At 46.3% G+C, this 11,990-nt stretch overlaps 3 pseudogenes; all 3 read left to right on the top strand.

Annotated features, from left to right (window-relative positions):
• The first annotated feature begins 7 nt into the window (after positions 1-7).
• LOC144491274 (uncharacterized) lies at positions 8-1,339 on the top strand (annotated as a pseudogene).
• Positions 1,340-1,377: 38 nt separating this feature from the next.
• Positions 1,378-8,483, top strand: LOC144491273 (uncharacterized; annotated as a pseudogene).
• An 88-nt stretch (positions 8,484-8,571) lies between these two features.
• Positions 8,572-11,611, top strand: LOC144491272 (uncharacterized; annotated as a pseudogene).
• The last annotated feature ends 379 nt before the right edge of the window (positions 11,612-11,990 follow it).

Here is an 11,990-nt window from a genome sequence, read left to right as displayed (position 1 = left end):
GAAGGGTAGAGAAGAGAAGAGAAGAGAAGGGAAGAGAAGAGAAGAGAAGAGAAAGGAAGGGAAGAGAACAGAAGAGAAGAGGAGGGATGAGAAGAGAAGCGAAGAGAAGAGACGGGAGGCGAAGAGAAGAGAAGAGAGGAGACGGGAGGGGAAGAGAAGAGAAGAGAAGGGAAGGAAAGAGAAGAAAAGAGAAGAGGAGGGACGATAAGAGAAGAGATGGGAAGAGAAGAGGAGAGAATGGAAGAGAAGGGAAGGGAAGAGAAGAGAAGAAAAGAGACGGGAAGGGAAGAGAAGAGAAGAGATGGGAAGAGAAGAGAAGGGAAGAGAAAGGAAGAAAAGAGAAGAGAAGGGAAGGGAAGAGAAGGGAAGAGAAGAGACGGGAGGGGAAGAGAAGAGAAGAGAAGGGAAGGGAAGAGAAGAAAAGAGAAGAGGACGGATGATAAGTGAAGAGAATGGAAAGGAAGCGAAGGGAAGAGAGGAGAAGAGAAGGGAAGGGAAGAGAAGAGAAGAGAAGGGAAGAGGAGGGACGAGAAGAGAAGAGAAAGGTAGGGAAGAGTAGAGAAGAGGAGGGATGAGAAGAGTAGAGTGGAGAAGAGACGGGAGGGGAAGAGAAGAGAAGTGAAGGGAAGGGAAGAGAAGAAAAGAGAAGTGGAGGGATGAGAATAGAAGAGAAGGGAAGAGAAGAGAAGAGAATGGAAGAGAAGAGACGGGAAGAGAAGTGAATAGAAGAGAAGAGAAGGGAAGAGATGAGAAGAGAAGAGAATGGAAGAGAAGAGACGGGAACAGAAGGGAAGAGAAGAGAAGAGAAGGGAAGAGAAGAGAAGGGAAGGGTAGAGAAGAGAAGAGAAGAGAAGAGAAGAGAAGAGAAGTGAAGAGAAAGGAAGGGAAGAGAACAGAAGAGAAGAGGAGGGATGAGAAGAGAAGCGAAGAGAAGAGACGGGAGGCGAAGAGAAGAGAAGAGAAGAGAGGAGACGGGAGGGGAAGAGAAGAGAAGAGAAGGGAAGGAAAGAGAAGAAAAGAGAAGAGGAGGGACGATAAGAGAAGAGATGGGAAGAGAAGAGGAGAGAATGGAAGAGAAGGGATGGGAAGAGAAGAGAAGAAAAGAGACGGGAAGGGAAGAGAAGAGAAGAGATGGGAAGAGAAGAGAAGGGAAGAGAAAGGAAGAAAAGAGAAGAGAAGGGAAGGGAAGAGAAGGGAAGAGCAGAGACGGGAGGGGAAGAGAAGAGAAGAGAAGGGAAGGGAAGAGAAGAAAAGAGAAGAGGACGGATGATAAGTGAAGAGAATGGAAAAGAAGCGAAGGGAAGAGAGGAGAAGAGAAGGGGAGAGTAGGGAAGGGAAGAGAAGAGAAGAGGAGGGAGGGGAAGAGAAGGGCAGAGAATGGAAGAAAAGAGAAGGGAAGAGAAGAGAAGAGAAGGGAAGAGAAGGGATGAGAAAAGAAGAGAAGCGAAGAGAAGAGAAGTGAAGGGAAAAGAAAAGAAGAGAACAGAACAGAAGGGAAGAGAAGAGAAGGGAAAGAAAGAGAAGGAAAGCAAAGAGAAGAGAAGAGAAGGGAAGAGAAGAGAAGGGAAGGGAAGAGAAGGGACGAAAAGAGAAGGGAAGAGAAGAGAACAGAAGAAAAGGGAAGGGAAGCGAAGGGAAGGGCAGAGAATAGAAGCGAATAGGGGGGAAGAGAAGGGACGAGAAGAGAAGAGAAGAGAAGGGATGATAACAGAAGGGAAGGGAAGAGAAGAGTAGAGAAGAGAAGAGGAAAGAAGAGAAGTGATGAGAAGAGAAGAGATGAGAAGTGAAAAGAAAAGAAGAGATGAGAAGGGAAGGAGAAGGGAAAGAGAAGGAAAGAGAGGGAAGGTAAGAGATGAGAAGAGAAGGGAAGGAAAGAAAGGAAAGGGAAGAGAAGAGAAGGGAAGAGAACGGAAGAGTAGGGAAGAGAAGAGAAGAGAACAGTACAGAAGAGAAGAGAAGTGGAGAGAAGAGAAGAGAAGGGAAAAGAAAAGAAGAGAAGAGAAGAGAAGGGAAGAGCAGAGAACAGAGGAGAAGAGAAGGGAAGAGAAGAGAAAAGAAGAGAAGAGAAGAGAAGTGGAGGAAAGAGAAGGAAAGAGAAGAGAAGTGAAGGGATGAGAACAGAAGAGACGGGAAGAGAAGTGAAGAGAAGAGAAGGGAAGGGAAGAGAAGGGAAGAGAAGAGAAGGGAAGAGAAGAGAACAGAAGAGAAGGGAAGAGAAGAGAAGGGAAGGGAAGAGAAGAGAAACGAATAGTGGAGAAGAGAAGGGAAGAGAAGTGAAGGGAAGGGATGAGAACAGAAGGGAAGGGAAGGGAAGAGAAGAGAAGAGAAGAGAATAGAAGAGAAAAGAAGAGCAGCGAAGAGAAGTGAAGAGACGAGAAGGGAAAAGAAAAGAGGAGAAGCGAAGCGAAGAGAAGGAAACAGAGGAGAAGGAAAGGGAAGAGGAGAGAAGGAAAGAGAAGGGACGAGAGGAGAAGGGAAGGGAAGAGAAGAGAAGGGAAGAGAACAGAAGAGAAGGGAAGGGAATAGAAGGGAACAGAACTGAAGGGAAGAGATGAGAAGGGAAGAGAAGGGAAGAGAAGAGAAGGGAAGGGATGATAACAGAAGGGAAGGGAAGAGAAGAGAAGAGAAGAGAAGGGAAGATAAGAGAAGAGAAGGGAAGGGAAGGGACGAGAAGAGAAGAGAAGAGAGGAGAAGAGAATGGAAGGGAAGAGAAGGGAAGAGAAGAGAGGAGAAGAGAATGGTAGGCAAGAGAAGGGAAGGAAAGAGAAGAGAGGGGAAGTGAAGAGAAGGGAAGAGAAGAGAAGGGAAGAGAAGTGAAGGAAAGAGAAGGGAAGAGAAGAGAAGAGAAGGAAAGAGGAGAGAAGGAAAGAGAAGAGAAGAGAAGGGCAGAGAAGTGAAGAGAAGATAAGGAAAGAGAAGAGAAGGAAAGAGAAGAGAAGGGAGAGAAGGGAAGCGAAGAGAAGAGAAGGAAAGAGAAGAGAAGAGAAGGGAAGAGAAGAGAAGGGAAGAGAAGAGACGGGAGGCGAAGAGAAGAGAAGAGAGGAGACGGGAGGGGAAGAGAAGAGAAGAGAAGGGAAGGAAAGAGAAGAAAAGAGAAGAGGAGGGACGATAAGAGAAGAGATGGGAAGAGAAGAGGAGAGAATGGAAGAGAAGGGAAGGGAAGAGAAGAGAAGAAAAGAGACGGGAAGGGAAGAGAAGAGAAGAGATGGGAAGAGAAGAGAAGGGAAGAGAAAGGAAGAAAAGAGAAGAGAAGGGAAGGGAAGAGAAGGGAAGAGAAGAGACGGGAGGGGAAGAGAAGAGAAGAGAAGGGAAGGGAAGAGAAGAAAAGAGAAGAGGACGGATGATAAGTGAAGAGAATGGAAAGGAAGCGAAGGGAAGAGAGGAGAAGAGAAGGGAAGGGAAGAGAAGAGAAGAGAAGGGAAGAGGAGGGACGAGAAGAGAAGAGAAAGGTAGGGAAGAGTAGAGAAGAGGAGGGATGAGAAGAGTAGAGTGGAGAAGAGACGGGAGGGGAAGAGAAGAGAAGTGAAGGGAAGGGAAGAGAAGAAAAGAGAAGTGGAGGGATGAGAATAGAAGAGAAGGGAAGAGAAGAGAAGAGAATGGAAGAGAAGAGACGGGAAGAGAAGTGAATAGAAGAGAAGAGAAGGGAAGAGATGAGAAGAGAAGAGAATGGAAGAGAAGAGACGGGAACAGAAGGGAAGAGAAGAGAAGAGAAGGGAAGAGAAGAGAAGGGAAGGGTAGAGAAGAGAAGAGAAGAGAAGAGAAGAGAAGAGAAGTGAAGAGAAAGGAAGGGAAGAGAACAGAAGAGAAGAGGAGGGATGAGAAGAGAAGCGAAGAGAAGAGACGGGAGGCGAAGAGAAGAGAAGAGAAGAGAGGAGACGGGAGGGGAAGAGAAGAGAAGAGAAGGGAAGGAAAGAGAAGAAAAGAGAAGAGGAGGGACGATAAGAGAAGAGATGGGAAGAGAAGAGGAGAGAATGGAAGAGAAGGGATGGGAAGAGAAGAGAAGAAAAGAGACGGGAAGGGAAGAGAAGAGAAGAGATGGGAAGAGAAGAGAAGGGAAGAGAAAGGAAGAAAAGAGAAGAGAAGGGAAGGGAAGAGAAGGGAAGAGCAGAGACGGGAGGGGAAGAGAAGAGAAGAGAAGGGAAGGGAAGAGAAGAAAAGAGAAGAGGACGGATGATAAGTGAAGAGAATGGAAAAGAAGCGAAGGGAAGAGAGGAGAAGAGAAGGGGAGAGTAGGGAAGGGAAGAGAAGAGAAGAGGAGGGAGGGGAAGAGAAGGGCAGAGAATGGAAGAAAAGAGAAGGGAAGAGAAGAGAAGAGAAGGGAAGAGAAGGGATGAGAAAAGAAGAGAAGCGAAGAGAAGAGAAGTGAAGGGAAAAGAAAAGAAGAGAACAGAACAGAAGGGAAGAGAAGAGAAGGGAAAGAAAGAGAAGGAAAGCAAAGAGAAGAGAAGAGAAGAGAAGAGAAGGGAAGGGAAGAGAAGGGACGAAAAGAGAAGGGAAGAGAAGAGAACAGAAGAGAAGGGAAGGGAAGCGAAGGGAAGGGCAGAGAAGAGAAGCGAATAGGGGGGAAGAGAAGGGACGAGAAGAGAAGAGAAGAGAAGGGATGATAACAGAAGGGAAGGGAAGAGAAGAGTAGAGAAGAGAAGAGGAAAGAAGAGAAGTGATGAGAAGAGAAGAGATGAGAAGTGAAAAGAAAAGAAGAGAAGAGAAGGGAAGAGAAGGGAACAGAGGAGAAGAGAATGGAAGAGAAGAGAAGGAAAGAGAAGGGAAGGGAAGAGATGAGAAGAGAAGAGAAGGGAAGGAAAGAAAGGAAAGGGAAGAGAAGAGAAGGGAAGAGAACGGAAGAGTAGGGAAGAGAAGAGAAGAGAAGAGAACAGTACAGAAGAGAAGAGAAGTGGAGAGAAGAGAAGAGAAGGGAAAAAAAAAGAAGAGAAGAGAAGAGAAGGGAAGAGCAGAGAACAGAGGAGAAGAGAAGGGAAGAGAAGAGAAAAGAAGAGAAGAGAAGAGAAGTGGAGGAAAGAGAACGAAAGAGAAGAGAAGAGAAGGGATGAGAACAGAAGAGACGGGAAGAGAAGTGAAGAGAAGAGAAGGAAGGGAAGAGAAGGAAACAGAGGAGAAGGAAAGGGAAGAGGAGAGAAGGAAAGAGAAGGGACGAGAGGAGAAGGGAAGGGAAGAGAAGAGAAGGGAAGAGAACAGAAGAGAAGGGAAGGGAATAGAAGGGAACAGAACTGAAGGGAAGAGATGAGAAGGGAAGAGAAGGGAAGAGAAGAGAAGGGAAGGGATAACAGAAGGGAAGGAAGAAGAGAAGAGAAGAGAGAAGAGAAGAGAAGAGAAGAGAGGAGAAGAGAATGGAAGGGAAGAGAAGGGAAGAGAAGAGAGGAGAAGAGAATGGTAGGCAAGAGAAGGGAAGGAAAGAGAAGAGAGGGGAAGTGAAGAGAAGGGAAGAGAAGAGAAGGGAAGAGAAGTGAAGGAAAGAGAAGGGAAGAGAAGAGAAGAGAAGGAAAGAGGAGAGAAGGAAAGAGAAGAGAAGAGAAGGGCAGAGAAGTGAAGAGAAGATAAGGAAAGAGAAGAGAAGGAAAGAGAAGAGAAGGGAGAGAGAAGGGAAGCGAAGAGAAGAGAAGGAAAGAGAAGAGAAGAGAAGGGAAGAGAAGAGAAGGGAAGAGAAGAGACGGGAGGCGAAGAGAAGAGAAGAGAGGAGACGGGAGGGGAAGAGAAGAGAAGAGAAGGGAAGGAAAGAGAAGAAAAGAGAAGAGGAGGGACGATAAGAGAAGAGATGGAAGAGAAGAGGAGAGAATGGAAGAGAAGGGAAGGGAAGAGAAGAGAAGAAAAGAGACGGGAAGGGAAGAGAAGAGAAGAGATGGGAAGAGAAGAGAAGGGAAGAGAAAGGAAGAAAAGAGAAGAGAAGGGAAGGGAGAGAAGGGAAGAGAAGAGACGGGAGGGGAAGAGAAGAGAAGAGAAGGGAAGGGAAGAGAAGAAAAGAGAAGAGGGACGGATGATAAGTGAAGAGAATGGAAAGGAAGCGAAGGGAAGAGAGGAGAAGAGAAGGGAAGGAAGAGAAGAGAAGAGAAGGGAAGAGGAGGGACGGGACGAGAAGAGAAGAGAAAGGTAGGGAAGAGTAGAGAAGAGGAGGGATGAGAAGAGTAGAGTGGAGAAGAGACGGGAGGGGAAGAGAAGAGAAGTGAAGGGAAGGGAAGAGAAGAAAAGAGAAGTGGAGGGATGAGAATAGAAGAGAAGGGAAGAGAAGAGAAGAGAATGGAAGAGAAGAGACGGGAAGAGAAGTGAATAGAAGAGAAGAGAAGGGAAGAGATGAGAAGAGAAGAGAATGGAAGAGAAGAGACGGGAACAGAAGGGAAGAGAAGAGAAGAGAAGGGAAGAGAAGAGAAGGGAAGGGTAGAGAAGAGAAGAGAAGAGAAGAGAAGAGAAGAGAAGTGAAGAGAAAGGAAGGGAAGAGAACAGAAGAGAAGAGGAGGGATGAGAAGAGAAGCGAAGAGAAGAGACGGGAGGCGAAGAGAAGAGAAGAGAAGAGAGGAGACGGGAGGGGAAGAGAAGAGAAGAGAAGGGAAGGAAAGAGAAGAAAAGAGAAGAGGAGGGACGATAAGAGAAGAGATGGGAAGAGAAGAGGAGAGAATGGAAGAGAAGGGATGGGAAGAGAAGAGAAGAAAAGAGACGGGAAGGGAAGAGAAGAGAAGAGATGGGAAGAGAAGAGAAGGGAAGAGAAAGGAAGAAAAGAGAAGAGAAGGGAAGGGAAGAGAAGGGAAGAGCAGAGACGGGAGGGGAAGAGAAGAGAAGAGAAGGGAAAGGAAGAGAAGAAAAGAGAAGAGGACGGATGATAAGTGAAGAGAATGGAAAAGAAGCGAAGGGAAGAGAGGAGAAGAGAAGGGGAGAGTAGGGAAGGGAAGAGAAGAGAAGAGGAGGGAGGGGAAGAGAAGGGCAGAGAATGGAAGAAAAGAGAAGGGAAGAGAAGAGAAGAGAAGGGAAGAGAAGGGATGAGAAAAGAAGAGAAGCGAAGAGAAGAGAAGTGAAGGGAAAAGAAAAGAAGAGAACAGAACAGAAGGGAAGAGAAGAGAAGGGAAAGAAAGAGAAGGAAAGCAAAGAGAAGAGAAGAGAAGGGAAGAGAAGAGAAGGGAAGGGAAGAGAAGGGACGAAAAGAGAAGGGAAGAGAAGAGAACAGAAGAAAAGGGAAGGGAAGCGAAGGGAAGGGCAGAGAATAGAAGCGAATAGGGGGGAAGAGAAGGGACGAGAAGAGAAGAGAAGAGAAGGGATGATAACAGAAGGGAAGGGAAGAGAAGAGTAGAGAAGAGAAGAGGAAAGAAGAGAAGTGATGAGAAGAGAAGAGATGAGAAGTGAAAAGAAAAGAAGAGATGAGAAGGGAAGAGAAGGGAACAAAGGAGAAGAGAATGGAAGAGAAGAGAAGGAAAGAGAAGGGAAGGTAAGAGATGAGAAGAGAAGGGAAGGAAAGAAAGGAAAGGGAAGAGAAGAGAAGGGAAGAGAACGGAAGAGTAGGGAAGAGAAGAGAAGAGAACAGTACAGAAGAGAAGAGAAGTGGAGAGAAGAGAAGAGAAGGGAAAAGAAAAGAAGAGAAGAGAAGAGAAGGGAAGAGCAGAGAACAGAGGAGAAGAGAAGGGAAGAGAAGAGAAAAGAAGAGAAGAGAAGAGAAGTGGAGGAAAGAGAAGGAAAGAGAAGAGAAGTGAAGGGATGAGAACAGAAGAGACGGGAAGAGAAGTGAAGAGAAGAGAAGGGAAGGGAAGAGAAGGGAAGAGAAGAGAAGGGAAGAGAAGAGAACAGAAGAGAAGGGAAGAGAAGAGAAGGGAAGGGAAGAGAAGAGAAACGAATAGTGGAGAAGAGAAGGGAAGAGAAGTGAAGGGAAGGGATGAGAACAGAAGGGAAGGGAAGGGAAGAGAAGAGAAGAGAAGAGAATAGAAGAGAAAAGAAGAGCAGCGAAGAGAAGTGAAGAGACGAGAAGGGAAAAGAAAAGAGGAGAAGCGAAGCGAAGAGAAGGAAACAGAGGAGAAGGAAAGGGAAGAGGAGAGAAGGAAAGAGAAGGGACGAGAGGAGAAGGGAAGGGAAGAGAAGAGAAGGGAAGAGAACAGAAGAGAAGGGAAGGGAATAGAAGGGAACAGAACTGAAGGGAAGAGATGAGAAGGGAAGAGAAGGGAAGAGAAGAGAAGGGAAGGGATGATAACAGAAGGGTAGGGAAGAGAAGAGAAGAGAAGAGAAGAGAAGGGAAGATAAGAGAAGAGAAGGGAAGGGAAGGGACGAGAAGAGAAGAGAAGAGAGGAGAAGAGAATGGAAGGGAAGAGAAGGGAAGAGAAGAGAGGAGAAGAGAATGGTAGGCAAGAGAAGGGAAGGAAAGAGAAGAGAGGGGAAGTGAAGAGAAGGGAAGAGAAGAGAAGGGAAGAGAAGTGAAGGAAAGAGAAGGGAAGAGAAGAGAAGAGAAGGAAAGAGGAGAGAAGGAAAGAGAAGAGAAGAGAAGGGCAGAGAAGTGAAGAGAAGATAAGGAAAGAGAAGAGAAGGAAAGAGAAGAGAAGGGAGAGAAGGGAAGCGAAGAGAAGAGAAGGAAAGAGAAGAGAAGAGATGGGAAGAGAAGAGAAGGGAAGGGACGACAGAAGAAGGGAAGAGAGGAGAAGAGAAGTGAAGAGAAGGAAAGACAAGGGTAGAGAAGAGAAGAGAAGCAAAGAGAAGGGAACAGAAGAGAAGAGAAGAGAAAGGAAGAGAAGAGAAGAGAAGGGAAGGGAAGAGAAGAGAAGAGAATGGAAGGGAAGAGAAGGGAAGAGAAGAGAGGAGAAGAGAATGGAAGGCAAGAGAAGGGAAGGAAAGAGGAGAGAAGGAAAGAGAAGAGAAGAGAAGGGCAGAGAAGTGAAGAGAAGAGAAGGAAAGAGAAGAGAAGGAAAGAGGAGAGAAGGGAAGCGAAGAGAAGAGAAGGAAAGAGAAGAGAAGAGAAGGGAAGAGAAGAGAAGGGAAGGAAAGACAGGAGAAGGGAAGAGAGGAGAAGAGAAGTGAAAAGAAGGAAAGACAAGGGTAGAGAAGAGAAGAGAAGCAAAGAGAAGGGAACAGAAGAGAAGAGAAGAGAAAGGAAGAGAAGAGAAGAGAAGGGAAGGGAAGAGAAGAGAAGAGAAGAGAGGAGAAGAGAATGGAAGGGAAGAGAAGGGAAGAGAAGAGAGGAGAAGAGAATGGAAGGCAAGAGAAGGGAAGGAAAGAGAAGAGAGGTGAAGTGAAGAGAAGGGAAGAGAAGACAAGGGTAGAGAAGAGAAGAGAAGCAAAGAGAAGGGAACAGAAGAGAAGGGAAGGGAAGAGGATGGAAGAGAATGACAGTGAAGAGAGGAGAAGAGCAGGGAAGGGAAGAGAAGAGAAGGGAAGAGGAGAGAGTAGAAGAGAAGCAAAGAGAAGGAAAGAGAAGGGAAGAGAAGGGAAGAGAAGAGAAGAGAAGGGAAGACAAGAGAAGACAAAATAAAAGAAGAGAAGAGAAGGGAAGAGAATAGAAGCGAAGGGATGAGAAGAGAAGAGAAGTGAAGAGAAGGGAACAGAGGAGAAGCGAAGGGAAGAGAAGGGAACGGAAGTGAAGACAAGGGAAGGGAAGAGAAGAGAAGGGAAGAGATGAGAAGGGGAGTGAAGAGAAGAGAAGGGAAGAGGAGGGACGAGAAGAGAAGAGAAAGGTAGGGAAGAGTAGAGAAGAGGAGGAATGAGAAGAGTAGAGTGGAGAAGAGACGGGAGGGGAAGAGAAGAGAAGTGAAGGGAAGGGAAGAGAAGAAAGAGAAGTGGAGGGATGAGAATAGAAGAGAAGGGAAGAGAAGAGAAGAGAATGGAAGAGAAGAGACGGGAAGAGAAGTGAAAAGAAGAGAAGAGAAGGGAAGAGATGAGAAGAGAAGAGAATGGAAGAGAAGAGACGGGAACAGAAGGGAAGAGAAGAGAAGAGAAGGGAAGAGAAGAGAAGGGAAGGGTAGAGAAGAGAAGAGAAGAGAAGGGAAGAGAAGAGAAGAGAAGAGAAAGGAAGGGAAGAGAACAGAAGAGAAGAGGAGGGATGAGAAGAGAAGCGAAGAGAAGAGACGGGAGGCGAAGAGAAGAGAAGAGAAGAGAAGAGAGGAGACGGGAGGGGAAGAGAAGAGAAGAGAAGGGAAGGAAAGAGAAGAAAAGAGAAGAGGAGGGACGATAAGAGAAGAGATGGGAAGAGAAGAGGAGAGAATGGAAGAGAAGGGAAGGGAAGAGAAGAGAAGAAAAGAGACGGGAAGGGAAGAGAAGAGAAGAGATGGGAAGAGAAGAGAAGGGAAGAGAAAGGAAGAAAAGAGAAGAGAAGGGAAGGGAAGAGAAGGGAAGAGAAGAGACGGGAGGGGAAGAGAAGAGAAGAGAAGGGAAGGGAAGAGAAGAAAAGAGAAGAGGACGGATGATAAGTGAAGAGAATGGAAAGGAAGCGAAGGGAAGAGAGGAGAAGAGAAGGGAAGGGAAGAGAAGAGAAGAGAAGGAGGGAGGGACGAGAAGAGAAGAGAAAGGTAGGGAAGAGTAGAGAAGAGGAGGGATGAGAAGAGTAGAGTGGAGAAGAGACGGGAGGGGAAGAGAAGAGAAGTGAAGGGAAGGGAAGAGAAGAAAAGAGAAGTGGAGGGATGAGAATAGAAGAGAAGGGAAGAGAAGAGAAGAGAATGGAAGAGAAGAGACGGGAAGAGAAGTGAATAGAAGAGAAGAGAAGGGAAGAGATGAGAAGAGAAGAGAATGGAAGAGAAGAGACGGGAACAGAAGGGAAGAGAAGAGAAGAGAAGGGAAGAGAAGAGAAGGGAAGGGTAGAGAAGAGAAGAGAAGAGAAGAGAAGAGAAGAGAAGAGAAGGGAAGAGAAGTGAAGAGAAAGGAAGGGAAGAGAACAGAAGAGAAGAGGAGGGATGAGAAGAGAAGCGAAGAGAAGAGACGGGAGGCGAAGAGAAGAGAAGAGAAGAGAGGAGACGGGAGGGGAAGAGAAGAGAAGAGAAGGGAAGGAAAGAGAAGAAAGAGAAGAGGAGGGACGATAAGAGAAGAGATGGGAAGAGAAGAGGAGAGAATGGAAGAGAAGGGATGGGAAGAGAAGAGAAGAAAAGAGACGGGAAGGGAAGAGAAGAGAAGAGATGGGAAGAGAAGAGAAGGGAAGAGAAAGGAAGAAAAGAGAAGAGAAGGGAAGGGAAGAGAAGGGAAGAGCAGAGACGGGAGGGGAAGAGAAGAGAAGAGAAGGGAAGGGAAGAGAAGAAAAGAGAAGAGGACGGATGATAAGTGAAGAGAATGGAAAAGAAGCGAAGGGAAGAGAGGAGAAGAGAAGGGGAGAGTAGGGAAGGGAAGAGAAGAGAAGAGGAGGGAGGGGAAGAGAAGGGCAGAGAATGGAAGAAAAGAGAAGGGAAGAGAAGAGAAGAGAAGGGAAGAGAAGGGATGAGAAAAGAAGAGAAGCGAAGAGAAGAGAAGTGAAGGGAAAAGAAAAGAAGAGAACAGAACAGAAGGGAAGAGAAGAGAAGGGAAAGAAAGAGAAGGAAAGCAAAGAGAAGAGAAGAGAAGGGAAGAGAAGAGAAGGGAAGGGAAGAGAAGGGACGAAAAGAGAAGGGAAGAGAAGAGAACAGAAGAAAAGGGAAGGGAAGCGAAGGGAAGGGCAGAGAATAGAAGCGAATAGGGGGGAAGAGAAGGGACGAGAAGAGAAGAGAAGAGAAGGGATGATAACAGAAGGGAAGGGAAGAGAAGAGTAGAGAAGAGAAGAGGAAAGAAGAGAAGTGATGAGAAGAGAAGAGATGAGAAGTGAAAAGAAAAGAAGAGATGAGAAGGGAAGAGAAGGGAACAAAGGAGAAGAGAATGGAAGAGAAGAGAAGGAAAGAGAAGGGAAGGTAAGAGATGAGAAGAGAAGGGAAGGAAAGAAAGGAAAGGGAAGAGAAGAGAAGGGAAGAGAACGGAAGAGTAGGGAAGAGAAGAGAAGAGAACAGTACAGAAGAGAAGAGAAGTGGAGAGAAGAGAAGAGAAGGGAAAAGAAAAGAAGAGAAGAGAAGAGAAGGGAAGAG

Source organism: Mustelus asterias, unplaced genomic scaffold, assembly GCF_964213995.1.
Source record: "Mustelus asterias unplaced genomic scaffold, sMusAst1.hap1.1 HAP1_SCAFFOLD_4890, whole genome shotgun sequence".
In the NCBI taxonomy this organism is placed as follows: domain Eukaryota; kingdom Metazoa; phylum Chordata; class Chondrichthyes; order Carcharhiniformes; family Triakidae; genus Mustelus; species Mustelus asterias.
The sequence above is the reverse complement of the archived record's forward strand: the minus strand, read 5'-3'. Positions and strand labels throughout refer to the sequence as shown.